Source organism: Hyperoodon ampullatus (genome assembly GCF_949752795.1).
Source record: "Hyperoodon ampullatus genome assembly, chromosome: 12".
Classification (NCBI taxonomy): Eukaryota; Metazoa; Chordata; class Mammalia; order Artiodactyla; family Ziphiidae; genus Hyperoodon; species Hyperoodon ampullatus.
This window is the reverse complement of record NC_136925.1, coordinates 82642796-82658558: the sequence shown is the minus strand read 5'-3', so window position 1 is coordinate 82658558 and position 15763 is coordinate 82642796. Positions and strand designations below refer to the sequence as shown.

General features: G+C 47.1%; 1 protein-coding gene across 1 annotated transcript in view; it reads left to right on the top strand.

Annotated features, from left to right (window-relative positions):
• The window catches only part of PRKN (parkin RBR E3 ubiquitin protein ligase), a gene marked incomplete at both ends in the record, with an annotated part of 1053566 nt that overhangs the window by 1022294 nt on the left and 15509 nt on the right, over window positions 1-15763 (top strand). The gene's annotated exons all lie outside the window — the stretch shown is intronic.

The window sequence follows — 15763 nt, the reverse complement described above, 5'->3', positions numbered from 1 at the left end:
GTCCCCAAAAAAGCATCTCTGAAGAGTCTGCTTGGCCATGAAAGTTTTTAAAGGGAAAAAGGGAAGTAATCTCAGCTAATCATTGAGATGGGGGGTTAGAGTCGTCACCATCCCCCCCCACTGCATGCAGGCTTGTTGACTTCTTGTGATCTTTCTTTGGATGCTATCTTGTTCACACAGTCTGTTCACAGAGTTTGTTCAGGAGATTACTGAAAGGGAAGCTAGGGAAGAGATCGGGTCATCGGTTACTTATGCTTCATTTCTGCTTCTTTGATCCATGGAAAGAACCAACAGGTTAGGCAAGGTATTGTGTGATCAAAAGATTTGATAGGTGTGCTTGGGCCAGAGATGAGCAGAGCTCAGGGGCGCCTGGTGTAAAAGTTAGTTACAATGTAGCTTTGCTGAATTGACAGGAAAAGGGGTTTCCTGCTAAGGGTGGTTTCCTGCAAAGAGCTGCTTACAATATCATGGACTATGCTAAACTGTATTTCAGTCTTGATTAGGTAAAGAACATGTTTACTAAGCCTTACTCTCTGAAGTGCTAAATCAGGTTTAGGGAAATGCAAAATTGCACATATTTTCTTCTATTTATTAATTATGATCAACCAAACCTTAGGGGAAAGGAGTAAAAACTTCAACACAGTTGATGAATTTGCTCATTATTTTTCTCCTGATAGAGATGTTAACAAGGGTATAAACACCAAATCTACCCAGATAAATCCTTTAGTCATTTTATTGACAGGGAACCCCATAAATAGACATAGAAGTTCCAGAACATTTTAATTTCACAGTTGAGAATTTTAAGTATCTTGGAATGCTCTAAAATGAGAGCATAAAGAAGTGAATCCCTATAAGGTATTCTGTGGTGTATTTACTCAGTATGAGCATAACTAAAGAAACATAATGAGTGAATTCAGGTCTTCTCAGCTGCTCCTAAGATGCTGACCCTGAGCATTGAGAGATTTAGGGCTGAACTGCTTTTTTTTTTTTACAACTTTATTGGAGTATAATTGCTTTACAATGGTGTGTTAGTTTCTGCTGTATAACAGAGTGAATCAGTTATACATATACATATGTCCCCATATCTCTTCCCTCTTGCGTCTCCCTCCCTCCCACCCTCCCTATCCCACCCCTCTAGGTGGTCACAGAGCACCGAGCTGATCTCCCTGTGCTATGCGGCTGCTTCCCACAAGCTATCTACCTTACATTTGGTAGTGTATATATGTCCATGCCTCTCTCTCACTTTGTCACAGCTTACCCTTCCCCCTCCCCATATCCTCAAGTCCATTCTCTAGTAGGTCTGTGTCTTTATTCCCGTCTTACCCCTAAGTTCTTCAGAACCTTTTTTTAGATTCCATATATATGTGTTAGCATACGGTATTTGTCTTTCTCTTTCTGACTTACTTCACTCTGTATGACAGTCTCTAGGTCCATCCACCTCACTACAAATAACTCAGTTTCGTTCCTTTTTATGACTGAGTAATATTCCATTGTATATATGTGCCACACCTTCTTTATCCATTCATCCAATGATAGACACTTAGGTTGCTTCCATCTCCTGGCTATTGTAAATAGAGCTGCAATGAACAATTTGGTACATGACTCTTTTTGAATTATGGTTTTCTCAGGGTATATGCCCAGTAGAGGGATTGCTGGGTCATATGGTAGTTCTATTTGTAGTTTTTTAAAGAACCTCCATACTGTCCTCCATAGTGGCTATACCAATTCACATTCCCACCAACACTGCAAGAGTGTTCCCTTTTTTCCACACCCTCTCCAGCATTTATTGTTTGTAGATTTTTTGATGATGGCCATTCTGACCGGTGTGAGATGACATCTCATTGTACTTTTGATTTGCATTTCTCTAATGATTAATGATGTTGAGCATTCTTTCATGTGTTTGTTGGTAATCTGTATATCTTCTTTGGACTGCATTTCTATGGCACACGCTCTTCCTGTTGACTTATTTTAGCTCTGGGCACTCAGATGCAAGCTCACTGGGTCCTGATGTCAGGAATAATAATGACCTTGGGACCCGCCTCCTTGCCTCAGGGCCAGAAGGATTAGACCAGAACAAAGGCTGCTACTGTGGGAGATAGGTGTGATCCAGCAGTTTACACACATATGTACATATGACAACAGACCTGGACAAAGCCTTCCAAGAAGGGGTACCCTAACATCTGTTTACTTGAACACAGTAGCAGTGAGGTGAAGGAGAGCTTTGCTTACCCTAAAGCTGTCCAGCGCTGACCCACTCAATAATCCCCTTCACTCTTCTTTCAGGAGGCACTAACCAACCTTGGTGTTAATGATTAAGGCAGCCCAAATTTAAAAAAGAAAAGAAACTCAGAAATATGGGAGAAAGAAAGTTAGAGCTGGCCTTGAGCACAGATGACCAGTATCAAGGGGCCTGTGTCTGCACACACCATCAATCAGCAGGTGTTAAATCGAGCATTTCTACCGGCCGGAGATCCTGCTAGACTCTCTGAAGAAATGTAGATAAGTACATTTATCTTCAGAGGCTTATAGGGGAGCCACAGGGGAGACTTACAGGAAAATAGATACTGATCATAATATGCTAAAACTAAGTTTAGTGAATAGAGCTTTGTGCCGTGTTTCCCTAGGAAAGTCATGGAGGGTGGGTCAGAGTTTGTCAGGAGAACAGTGGGATAGGGACGACAGGGAACATTCCAGCAGAGGGCCCTGAATGGACAAAGGTACGGAGGCGAGATTCTCCTCAGCTACCCTGTGTTCTGTCCACCCGTACATCCCCAGGCTCAAGACAGTGTCTGGTGCACAGACATTTAATGGATGTTTGTTAAGTGATGGTGGTGTCGACTGAAGAAAAACACACAACCTAAAAGTTGTGAGTTAAGTTTATTTGAGGGCCTTACTGAGGACTCTAGCCGGGAGACAGCCTCTGGGCTCTGAAGAGGTAACGGAGGAGCCAGGATATATAGGAGTTTGTGCTGAAAAAAACCAAACAACAACAACAAAAAAACATGTAGTCAAACATCAAAAGATTACTGCTAATCAAACAAGGCAGACCTCTCAAGTTGATGATTTTAGTGCTTTTCTATGTATGGGAAGCTACAAGAGTCTGGGCTCTGAAATTATTCCTTCGATATGCATCTTAACTACCTAGGGCCAGTATCCAGAGCACAGAACGTTTCCTGATTTTCTGCATCCTGAATTCCCCTCAAGATCTACTGTGTGGGCAGCTGCAGTGGCCAGTGGCTTGATTTCGGGCAACATTTGTTGTTTGCTGGAATGGCTGGCAACATTCCCTTTCCGCAGTGGCATCTATAAAGAAAAAGACATTATTTCATTCATTCAGTAGTATTAAACACCTGTAGTGGGTTAGGCTTTTTTCTAGGCTCTGGGGATTAAGTCCCTGCTCTCATGGAGTTTATGTTACTTTATTAGATGCCACAAGGCTTGCACAAACAATATGATGGGAATTCAGAGGAGGAATCTTTAATTCAAGACAGGGTTATCTAAGAGAGAATTCAGGAAGAGACGGCCCTGCAACAAGACCTCTCTGAAATGAGCCTCCTTCCGGCCTAGAGCTCGGATAACTGGACCAGCCTCATAGTTCTCTTATTTGGAAACAAAGCGAATGGACCCACCAAGCTGGAAAAGTCTGCTGGTTCACTATTGCCTGAGAACAGAAGGCAACTAGTATTTGGGGGTTTCGCTGCCATTTTTTCCTAAGTCTCTGATCCATTCAGGGTCCTCCTCAGAAGAGACTGTAACTGAGGGGTCGTGGATGACCTACAGTGGTGGGGAAGGGTCACAAGAACCAAATCGATGTGGAGGGCCTTGGAGTCCAGCATGGGGGGAACCATGACTGCGCCAGGCCTGAAGGGACAAGAGGAGGAAATGGCGTAACACGGGGACCAACCTCAAGAGCTGGAACCACGGAGGAGCTCTGACAGGAGGTGTAATCGTGGAAAGTCCAGCGTTGCCAGAAGTAGACCCAAAGCCGGAGGGGAGTGAGGACCAACACCTTGACGTCTCCCGCTCACCCTCTGGTCTCTTACAGACGTCTCCCATTGGCCACACCCAACTGAAAGCCAGCCATAAGGGACCCAAGGGACACAGCCCATCGGATTCAGCCTTCCACACACAGAGCAGAGGAGAGAAAAGAACACAGGATAACCAGTATATCCTCTATGGATTGGTTTACCACGCCTCCGGTTTCCTCATTTCAACAAGAGCTACTCTTGGACGCAGAGAAGGATGAACCCAACAAGCTGTTTCATCAAACTGAAAAAGCCAATTCCATTTGGCAAGAGAATGAAGGGTTTTTATTTTGTTATAGAGCCAGTTTATTTTCTGTTCCCTACATTTCTCCCAAACGGCAGTGATCTCCAAATGGATGACCTCTGCAGTCCCACTTAACTGAAATCTTTGAAAGGATGGCACTCCACACACTGACAATAAAAATCTAATCGCAGCCTCCCTTCCTGGAACGGAAGGCTTCATGTGCATCCTTGTGTCTGAATTTTGCTAATACAACAAAATGCCCGCATTAGCCTTCTTCAAATTTCCTTTCAATTCAATTCATTTGTAAGGTTTTTCCTTTTAGCCGTCTGTGGCTACTCTCCACTGTTCTCGCTCTAAAGCTGAGCGGTTTCTGACATTATCCAGCCAGGCAAGCCCATGTCTCCCAGGGCCCAATCAGGATTTTCCCATAAGTTAAGCTGCTTGACCCTAATCTTAATGCATTTTTTGATTAATGCAACATTTTTTTTTAAAGCAAACTCAACAATTGGTTTTAAATTGGTTTTAAAATATTGAACAAGCTTGCAGTTGAAATTGCTGGGGGTTTGGGGAATCTGTGACAGAAGATCAATCCGTCACGGGCTAATGAGAGTCCAGCCCCATTTGCTTCTTCTTGCTCGAGCCGGGTTGTTCTCCTGCACGTATTCCCCCTGGAGCCTTTCTAATAAGTAAACACTTGCTCTTGTAAACCACATAAATTGATTCATTCTCCCTGAGCTTCTAAGTAGTTGACATTACTCCTCCTATTCAACAAGAAGGCAACAGAGACCTCCAGAGTTTTCATGGTGTCCAGAGCCACAAAGGAGATTATTTTCATTGGCTGCACCTGATCAGAGTAGTTTGGGAACAGTGACTGCTCTCTCTGATGAATAAATCCGCAGTGTCTAACGGGAGTGTGCCACCCCTGCCTGCCTGGTTCCTGCTCGACCTCCAAGACCCAGATCGTAAGACAAGTCCTCCATGAGGCCGCCTGCCCACCCCACTACTTCCTCCAAGCTCTCAGACTACGCCACATACCTCTGCTGTACATTCTTCACATGGAAATGTTGTTTCCCTGTATCTTCACTAAAATTCTGAACTTTCTTAGTGCAAGGTTTGTACCTGTTTTGTCTTTATAACCCCCAGTGCCTAGCACGTAGGGGCGCTCTTTAAACGTTAGTGAATGAATGACATCTCCCTCTTTCCTCGCCATATATCTGTCCTCACCGTGAGGCTGGGAAAGCACGCTACAGGAATGGGAGGGGAGGAGTAGATCAAGATGGTGACATGGGGGCTTCCCTGGTGGCGCAGTGGTTGAGAGTCCGCCTGCCGATGCAGCAGACACGGGTTCGTGCCCCGGTCCGGGAAGATCCCACATGCCGCGGAGCGGCTGGGCCCGTGAGCCACGGCCGCTGAGCCTGCGCATCCGGAGTCTGTGCTCCGCAGCGGGAGAGGCCACAGCAGTGAGAGGCCCATGTACCGCAAAAAAAAAAAAAAAAAAAGATGGTGACATGGGAGGCCCCTGAGCGCCCCTCCTCCCACGGACACACAAAATGTGCAGGCACACCTCAGAGATATTGCAGGTTCAGTTCCAGACTACCACAACAAAGCAAATGTCACAATAAAGTGAGTCACACGAAGTTTTTGGTTTCCCAGTGCATATAAAAGTTAGGTATACACTCTATTGTATTCTCTGAAGTGGGCAATAGCATTATATCCAAAAAATACGTACCTTAATTTAAAAATACTTCATTTCTAAAAAAATGCTAGCCATTATCTGAGGCTTCAGTGAGTCATAATGTTTTTGCTGGTGGAGGATCTTGCCTCCGTGTGGATGGCTGCTGACTGATCAGGGTGGTGATTGTTGAAGGCTGGGGTGGCCGTGGCAATTTCTTAAAATGACACAGCAGTGAAGGCTGCCACATCGATTGACTCTTTCTTTCATGAACAAGTTCTCTGTAGCATTTTACCCACAGTAGAACTGCTTTCAAAATTGGACTCAGTCTTCTCAAATCCTGCCGCTGCTTTATCAAATCAGTTTAGGTAATAATCTAAATCCTTTGTTGTCACTTCAACCATCTTCACAGCTTCTTCACCAGGAGTAAATTCCACCTCAAGAAACAACTTTAGGGCTTCCCTGGTGGCACAGTGGTTGAGAGTCCGCCTGCCGATGCAGGGGACACGGGTTCGTGCCCCGGTCTGGGAAGATCCCACGTGCCGCGGAGCAGCTGGGCCAGTGAGCCATGGCCGCTGAGCCTGCACGTCTGGAGCCTGTGCTCCGCAACGGGAGAGGCCACAACAGTGAGAGGCCTGAGTAATGCAAAAAAAAAAAAAAGAAAAAAGAAACAACTTTATGGGAATTCCCTGGTGGTCCAGTGGTTAGGACTCGGCGCTTTCACTGCCAGCCAGGGAACAAAGACCCTGCAAGCCGCACGGCCAAAAAAAAGAAAAGAAACAACTTTATTTGCTCATCCATAAGAAGCAGGTTCTTATCCATAAAGTGTTATCATGAGATTGAAGCAATTCAGTCACATCTTCAGGCTCCACTTCTAATTCTAGTTCTCTTGCTGTTTACACCACATCTGCAGTTATTTTCTTCACTGAAGTCTTGAACCCCTCAAAGTCACCCATGAGTGCTGGAATCAAGCTCCTGTTAATGTTGGTATTTTGACCTCTTCCAATGAATCATGAATGTTCTTCATGGCATCTAAAATGGTGAATCCTTTCCAGAGGTCTTCAGTTTGCTTTGCCGAGATCCATCAGAGGAATCACTGTCTATGGCAGGTATAGCCTTATGAAATGTATTTCTTAAATAATAAGACTTGAGAGTCAAAATGACTCCATGATCCATGGGCTGCAAGATGGATGTTGTGTCAGCAGGCATGAAAACAACATGAATCTCGTTGTACTTCTCCATCAGAGCTCTTGGGGGACCAGGTGCATTGTCAGTGAGCAGTAATATCTTGAAAGGAACCTTTTTTCCTGAGCAGTAGGTCTCAACTATGGGCTTAAAATATTCAGTAAACTACGTTGTAAACAGATGTGCTGTCATCCGGGCTTTGTCGTTCTGTTTATAGAGCACAGGCAGAGTAGGCTGAGCATAATTCTTAAGGGTCCCAGGATTTGGGGAACGGTAAATGAGCATTAGATTCAACTTAAAGTCACCAGGTGCATTCGCCCCTAACAAGAAAGTCAGTCTGTCCTTTGACACTTTGAAGACAGGCTTTGACTTCTAACTATGAAAGTCCTAGATCGCACCTTCTTCCAAGATAAGACTATTTCATCTGTTGTTTAGTGTAGCGTGAATTATCTCAGCTGGATCTTCTCGATAACTTGCTGCAGCTTTTCCATCAGCACTTGCTGCTTTACCTTGTACTTTGATGTTGTGGAGATGGCATCTTTCCTTAAACCTCATGAGCCAACCTCTGCCAGCTTCAGACATTTCTTCGGCAGCTTCCTCACCTCTCTCAGCCTTCACAGAATTGAAGAGAGTCAGGGCCTTTCTCTGGATTAGGCTTTGGTTTAAGGGAATGTTGTGGCTGATTTGATCTTCTATCCAGACCACTCAAACTTTCTTCATATCAGCAATAAGGCTATTTCACTTTCTTATCATTCATGTGTCCACTGGAGTAGCACTTTAAATTTCCTTCAAAAACTTTTCATTTGCGTTCACAGCTTGACTAAATGTTTGGTGCGAGATGCCTGGCTTTCAGCCTGTCTAGGCCTTGGACATGCCTTCCTCACTAAGCTTAATCACTTCTAGCTTTTGATTTAAAGCGAGAGACTTACAACACTTCCTTTCATTTGAACACTTAGGGGACACTGTAGGGTTATTAATTGGCCTCATTTCAATATTGCTGTGTCTCAGGGAATAAGGAGGCCCAAGGAGAGGGGGAGAGACACAGGGGAATGCCCAGTCTATGGAGCAGTCAGAGCACCCACAACATGTATCGCTTAAGTTGGAAGTCTTATATGGGCGCGGTTCATGGGGCCTCAAAAAAGTTACAATAGTAACACCAAAGGTCACTGATCACAGATCACCATGACAAATACACTAATGATGGAAAAGTTGGAAATATTGTGAGAATTACCAAAATGTGACACAAAGACACGAAGTGAGCAAATGCTATTGGGAAAGTGGCGCTGACAGACTTGCTTGAGGCACGGTTGCCACAAACCTTCAACCTGTAAAAAGCACAATATCTGTGAAGTGCAACAAAGGGAAGCACAATAAAATGACGTATGCCTGTACGGCTATACGCTATACAGTCACAGGGATCCAGAGATTAGCTGAGTGACTCCTATACACCAGACAAAGGAGAAAATAGCCACCTTGAAACAGGAACCCCAACTCTCAACTTCTCCTAGAGGTGCAAAGGGTTTGGACCTCACATCTAGGGCCCCAGCTGTTAAGATTCCCACCAGGGGGCCTGGCTCCCAAAACAGCTAGCTCTGAAAACCAACAGGGCTTGTGTCCATGAGACCCGTAAGACTATAGCAAACAAAGAAGCAATTCTTAACAGATGCACAAGCACTCACCATGGCTATCCCCCCAGGGCTTAGCGGGGGCTCCTCTTCATTGCCGTGGCTTCTCTCGTTGCAGAGCATGGGCTCTAGTCTAGTCGAACAGGCCTCAGTAGTTATGGCACGTGGGCTCAGTAGTTTGTGGCTCGCGGGCTTAGTTGTTCCGCGGCATGTGGGATCTTCCCGGACCAAGGGTCGAACCCATGTCCCCTGCATTGGCAGGCAGATTCTTAACCACTGCACCACCAGGGAAGTCCCTGTGTCAGTAATCTTTTGATTCATAAGAGAAAATAAGATTCCCACAATAAACCACTGTTCCCTCCTTCGGCCTCCTAAATTAGAAGAATAAAACCACCATTTTGCCCAGGGAAAGATAATAATAATTTACCCTTGTGTAGTACTTGGTTACAAAGCACTTTCAAATACACCATCACATTTTGAGCCTCATTACAACTTTTTGCAATAGATTTAGATGACAGGCAAGGTAGGAGGAGGGAGAGTGACCTGCCAGGAGTCATAGAGTTGATCATCACCAGATCAATAGTGCTTACTGGTGTCACTCTGCATTTTGAAAAAAGGAGATGTGCAGGTTAATGCTGGCTGTCCCAGGGTGGCAAACTTAAATGCTAACAGGCACCAGACTAGTAATATAAACAAGCCAAGTAGGCTGGATTAAACTCACAGGCCTCTCAGTGTTTTGAGTATAAAGATACAGTACACTTTTCGTCTAACTTTCCTATTTCAACAAACAGAACAACAGCAGAAAAGCACATCAAAACACTAGCCTGCAAGAACAGTTATACACGGACCGTGATGGAGTCAGTGCCAGGCCAGGGTGTGCATACCTTGTCAATGCCACACGGCTGTGTCACTCAGGTCAATTGTTACCAGGCAGAGATGAGGGACCCATGTCACCAGATCTCCCCAACTGATTTTTTAAGGTTTGAGTAGCTTGAAATCCATGTGTTTATGTTAAATGTTCTTTTTTTTTTTTTTTTTTTTGCGTTACGCGGGCCTCTCACTGTTGTGGCCTCTCCCGTTGCGGAGCACAGGCTCCAGACGCGCAGGCTCAGTGGCCATAGCTCCCAGGCCTAGCCGCTTCATGGCATGTGGGATCTTCCCGGACCGGGGCACGAACCCGTGTCCCCTGCATCGGCAGGCGGACTCTCAACCAATGCGCCACCAGGGAAGCCTAAATGTCCTTATTTTTAAAGGTCAAGAACTAACTTAAAAAAAAATTTAAACATCTATCCATAGGTGGCATTGTGTCTGCAGACTCTGTGTTCCATGACTTTGAACCTTATTTCTGCTAAGTCTGAATTTCTTATAATCAATTAAAAGAAGGAAAATAGAGAGATTCAGTAAACATTTATAAAGTACCTACTATGCACCATGCACAGTGCTCGGTATTTTGGATACAACATTAAACATAGACCAGCCTCTGATCTCATGAGGTTTATAATCTAGTGACATAGAAAAACATCTTTAACAAGTAATTAAAATATTTACGTGCCAACAGCCACAAAAGGGGATGTTCAGGAAGCTATGACATCCAGGCTTCTAAGAGATTTAAAGAACTGTTCACAGGAAGAAATGAAATCTAGTGCCTAAAAAATGAACTATCCAGGCAAGGATGGTACGAAGAGCGCTTTAGGCAGAGGGACAAGATATGCTGAGTTCTAGAGATGAAAGAGGATGGCATGCTCAGAGAAACGAGAGAAGCTCGGTGTGAGTGTTATATAAGTGTTGGTGGCAGTGGCCATAGTAGGCAGCGGTCAGCAAATGAAGTCTTATGAGTCAGGTTACGGAGGTTAGAGTTAAGGGCAGTGAGAAGGCATTAAAGGATTTTAATGAGATTGACATCATCAGATTGATGTTTTTGAAAGATCACCAGCTGTAATAGGAGAAACAGGAGGGAATCGTAATAGGTCGTGTTTTTAGGAAGCATACTCTGAGACCCTTGAGGTTTGAGTGCAGGTACGGGAGGGCACTTTGGGGACTAGCACTGTGCAGGGTGAAGGCAAAGGGAGGGGGTGAGCTGCGGTACAGCTGCAGCAGGGGCCTCAGCCAGTCCTGTAAGGAGCTCTGGGGCTGATGGTCCTTCAGATTTGCTCTGCATCAAGGGGGGCAGGAGTTTACACCTGCTCACATAGACCAGTCTTTGGCTGTGAGCTCCCCCGACCCAGGAGGGGAAGAAGCCGCTTGCTTCAGCTGAGGGCAGTTTCTGGATAGAGACTTAGCAGAGAGCTGTCTGTTGCCAACATACCCAGCGGCCGGGGAAATAGTTGCTCTGGCCAGTTTCACAGCACTCACTACAGTCCACCCCTTGCGCTGCTGAGAGAATGAGGAAGAGACCACGGAGGTTTACAAGAGGGAAGTAAGCGGGGTGAACTACAGCTCACACCACTGCAGTTGGTCTGCGGGTTGTGACTGTTTCGCCCTCACCCTCCGCCAAGCACCTCTAGGTTATCCCTGATGGGTCCAAACCCCTGGTTACCTGCCTTTCTAAAGCCGTGACTACTGAGCGTGACCATTTGCTATCCAGATTGGGCAGGAGAGCACCAAGGGTGCCACAGTGAGTCACCTGTGTGCCAACCGTGTTCCTCCTCCCTCCGTTCCACAGCTGCAGCCCTACCTTTTCCTAATGGTCACTTATCCCTGCCAGAAAGGTGACTCCTCTTGCCTGCCAGTCTCTGGGTAAACACATAAGGTGACCAAATGGCAGCTGTAGCTTGAAGTTTAATAGAATTCTTGGTGTGTTCCCTGGTAGAAGCGTTTTCCCTGTGGAAACCAGAGCCTCTGTATCGTATCTGTAAGGCTCCAAGTTGCCCAGGTAGAGCACAGATTCCCAGGTGGGTCACTGAGAGTAATAATAAGTGGGGCTTACATTCCTACTCCCACCCCCTGATTCCTCAACCATCGTTTTCTACCTATTGGAGACACGGTGTCGTACTGTGGTTTTTTATTTAGAGTGTAAATCTCATCTTGAAGAATAGCACCTCAGGGTGGGAGGGAGATGCAAGAGGGAGAAGATATGGGGATCTATGTATACATATAGCTGATTCACTTTGTTATACAGCAGAAACTAAGACACCATTGTAAAGCAATTATAGTCCAATAATGTTAAAAAATAATAATAATAAAATTTCAAAAAATAAAAGAATAGCACCTCATTTCCACTTACTGCTGGAGATGTAGGAGCTCCAGCTGCATCTTGAAAGGCAGGCCAATCACTAGTTCAGATCAGCAGCTTCTGGGTGATATGATATGTGACAGGACCAGTGTGCACTATGGTCATGTGCCCTCTGTGACACACCCTTTGCTAGAAAGTGGGTTTCTTTAGTCCAATGTGATGTTATACAAGATCCCATAAGCCTTCAGATGGTGGTTCTGTCTGAGGCTCTGTTGTCAAGAAAGGCAAACCCATACGTAGAATAGGAGTCAATTCCTGTCAAGGTGGAATTTTTACCTCTCCCGGTAAAAATATAATCAACTTGACATCAGTAGGCAGATCGTTCTCCTTGAAGGATGTGCCATACTAGGGACTTAATGTTGCTGGCAGGTTGGACGTTGGCAGTGGCAGCAGCTACCTCAGACTTGGCAAGTGAAAGCCTAAGCTATAGGGTCCAAGCAGAGCTGCCATCTTGCCACCATGATTGCTCCATTCAGGAGCCCATTGACCAGCACTGGTGTGGCTGGCTCATGTCAACTGGCTGGATTATTCTACTTACTAGTTGAAGGCCCCTTTCTGTGGCAGATGCTCTCTTGTGGGCATTAATATGTTGTATATTTCATGCCCACTCTCACAATTCTATCCACGTGCCTTTTATGCAGATCTCCTTGTCTTCTTTGTCCTCATCCTGGATGCGCCACCTTCCTCTCGTGAAGGATTGCTGCTGACGCTCCAGCTCCATGGGGCTCAGGAGCACACTGGGCGATTTTTCCAAACAGTGCCACTCAGAGCTCTAGACATTGCCATTGTGATTCTCTTACTGGCTTGCAATAAACTCCATGCGACATCTTTTCTCACCACACACACCTTGAATACCATGGGGTCTGCCTATTTGTATGGCCCCAGAGACAGGACTGCTTGCACTGGAGCCAACCCAGGGCACAGCCCTCCGCAGCTCGGACACCGCTCAGAGCTTCCAGGGCTCGTGTCCCCCAGGGAATGGCCTCTTCTCTGGCAGCCAGCCGGCAAGTGTTCAGCTCTGTCCCCTGCCCCATCGTATGGTCTGCGTCCTAGGACCACTCCTGGCACCAGCTGTCTGTCACAGGTCACGTTCCCGGGGAAACCGCCTCTGAGTCTGGCAGACGGGAGGCGTCTGTGGGCGTGCTCTCAGGAATGACAGCTTAGGAAGGCAGGGAAGCAGGACAGAGCGGAGGGAGAAGCTGAAGTGATGCCGTGACCGCGGGAGGTGAGGGGAGCTAGAGGCGGGGCGGCTCTTGAGAGTCGTCTCACCCCGAGTGCGGGGCGGAGGCTGACCTTGAGCACCCGTCCATCCATACGTCAGCTGGTCCTTGGGTGTGCGTTGTCCCCACCTCCACAAGGAACTGTGGCTGGAATGAGGCGGTGCTTTGACTTGGGGAAAGTCCTGTGTAGCATCTCAGCAGAGATGCAGCCAAAATTGCCAGCAGCTGGGGAAACCAGTACCCAAGGATCCACCCGCAGAGTCAAGACTAGAGAGACTCACCGGGGTGCTGACAAGGGCAGCGGGGATACAGAGAGGTGGTGGGTCTGAGGTAGGATCCAGACCTTGGCAATGAATTAGAGGACAGGATGAGAGCAGTAATGAGTTAATGTCAGTGCTCGAATTTCCACCTTGGGTGAACTTGGGTGGGTCACCGTGCCGTTCACTGGGAAAGGAAACACAAGGACAGAAGCAAGGTGTCCGGGGAGAGACGACGAGTTCACTCTGGACACCTCAGCAGAGGTGCTCGGCGGGTAAAGGACTAGATGCGTGGACCACCTCAGAGGGATGCCTTGGCTGATAGAGACACCGATCAATCATCTCCAACTGCCTCACCCAGGACCCCTCCCTCCACCTCCCCGGTTCTACAACCAGAGGCTGAGGGACGTGCCTCCCCTGGAGAAGGAGAGCAAAACAGCGACGGCCCAGGAGGACTGGATTCCTGCGTGTGCCTGGCTGACTCACTGCAGACTTACCTCCTGGCCACTTACTGCTGTTCACACAAGTGCAGCCCCAGAATCAGGAGACGGGGGGAATTTATTATCCCCAGAGGTCTAGGTCCACAGTTATTTGGGAGTGTAGCTCCTGAATCGCCTGTTGGTTTAAGTAATGCAGCTTTATCAATGCACTTTTCTCAAATTCTTGACTCTGGATGTGTAGGGTGGCAGACGTGCAGACACGTAATGACGGTGCTGGAGCCCAGGAAATGCAGGTGCATCGTCTGCCTGTCATTCAATAGAAAGGAGGAGAATAGGTGCAGAAGACAGCACCGGAGCTCCTGTAGCGCCTTCCCCAAGCATTTGGTCTGTTGGCCCCGGGGGAGCAGACATGGCCCTGGGCTGCGGCTCAGGACAGGCTATGATCTCCACTTCCAGGCAAGTTTCTCAAATTCTTACAGCGTTTTTCCTCACCTGCCACAGGGGGCCAGCGAGGTCTACAAACAATGGAAAGAGAATGTATGTGAAGGATCTTATGCCTTGTAAAGTACTACAGAATGGTACAGCTTTGAAGTTTGGGTATTTTTAAGGCTGAATGCTAAAAATGTCAGGCACTAGAGAGAGAGAAAATGAAAGACAACATTGAAAAACAAACGGAGGCACACTTCAGCGTGTGGACACACACACTCACACTCACATACACACTCACACACACAAACACATTCACACAGTCACAGTCACACACACACTCATACACACTCACACACTAACAGTCACACTCACTCTCACTCGCATGCTCGCACACTCACATATACACACTCACAAATACATTCACACAGTCACAGTCACACAAACACACACAGTCACACATACTCACATACACACTCTCACACACACACACTCACTCATTCACACATCAAACTCTTACCACGCAGGCCCAGGGCTCCATCTCTCCGACAGCCCCTCCTGTCCTCCAGCGGTTGTTCTCTTCTCCTCCGGGGCCATCAGTGGAGAGAGAGCAAAACTGGGCTGCCCGCAGCACTGCCTGGGGCTTCAGCCTCTCTCCCTCGGGGGTTTCTAGACGCCTCCCCAGCCCAGGAGTTCCGCCCAGCCTGGTGTCCACACTGAAGGACACGATCTCCCCGGTCCCGGCTGGAGCTCAGCCCTCCTCGCAGACACCAGGCCAGAGTCCCCGCCTCGGCTGCCTACCCGCGTGGGGAGCTCACGTGGAGCTGGCCCGAGCCCTCTGGATCCACGCGGGTTTAGGAGTCCTGGCCGGCTCGCTAGAGGAGGCCTGAATGCACAGCCCTCACCTGAACCCACTTGTCCAGACCCTGCGCCCCAGACTCAGGAGCAGCTGTTGGAACAACACCATCACGTGGAAAGTATTTTTATAGAAACTTGTTACCACACACATATACCCACACACACACACACCACACAATATATTCAACACACATATATCACATACACACACATATGTGGTATATCTGCATGTGTATACTCAACACACACAGACCACACACCCATGCCACATACACACCCCACCCCACATAAACACTCACCACACGCACAACACATACGTACATCACATACCAAACACACACACCTCACATGCACACTCACCATACACACCACAGATACCCACTCACCACAGACGCACACACACCACAGACTGTTTCATCTCCGCCCGAAGAAGACATGCCCTGGAGATTTCCTGCATTTCCTCCTCGAGCAGGAAGAGGGGAAATACCTGCAGAGCTCCTCTCAGCCACCAGATGGCGCTAAATCCTTAGGGGAAATCATAGATTTTTCAAGAAATGGTGGCCAGAAGTGAAGTGACCT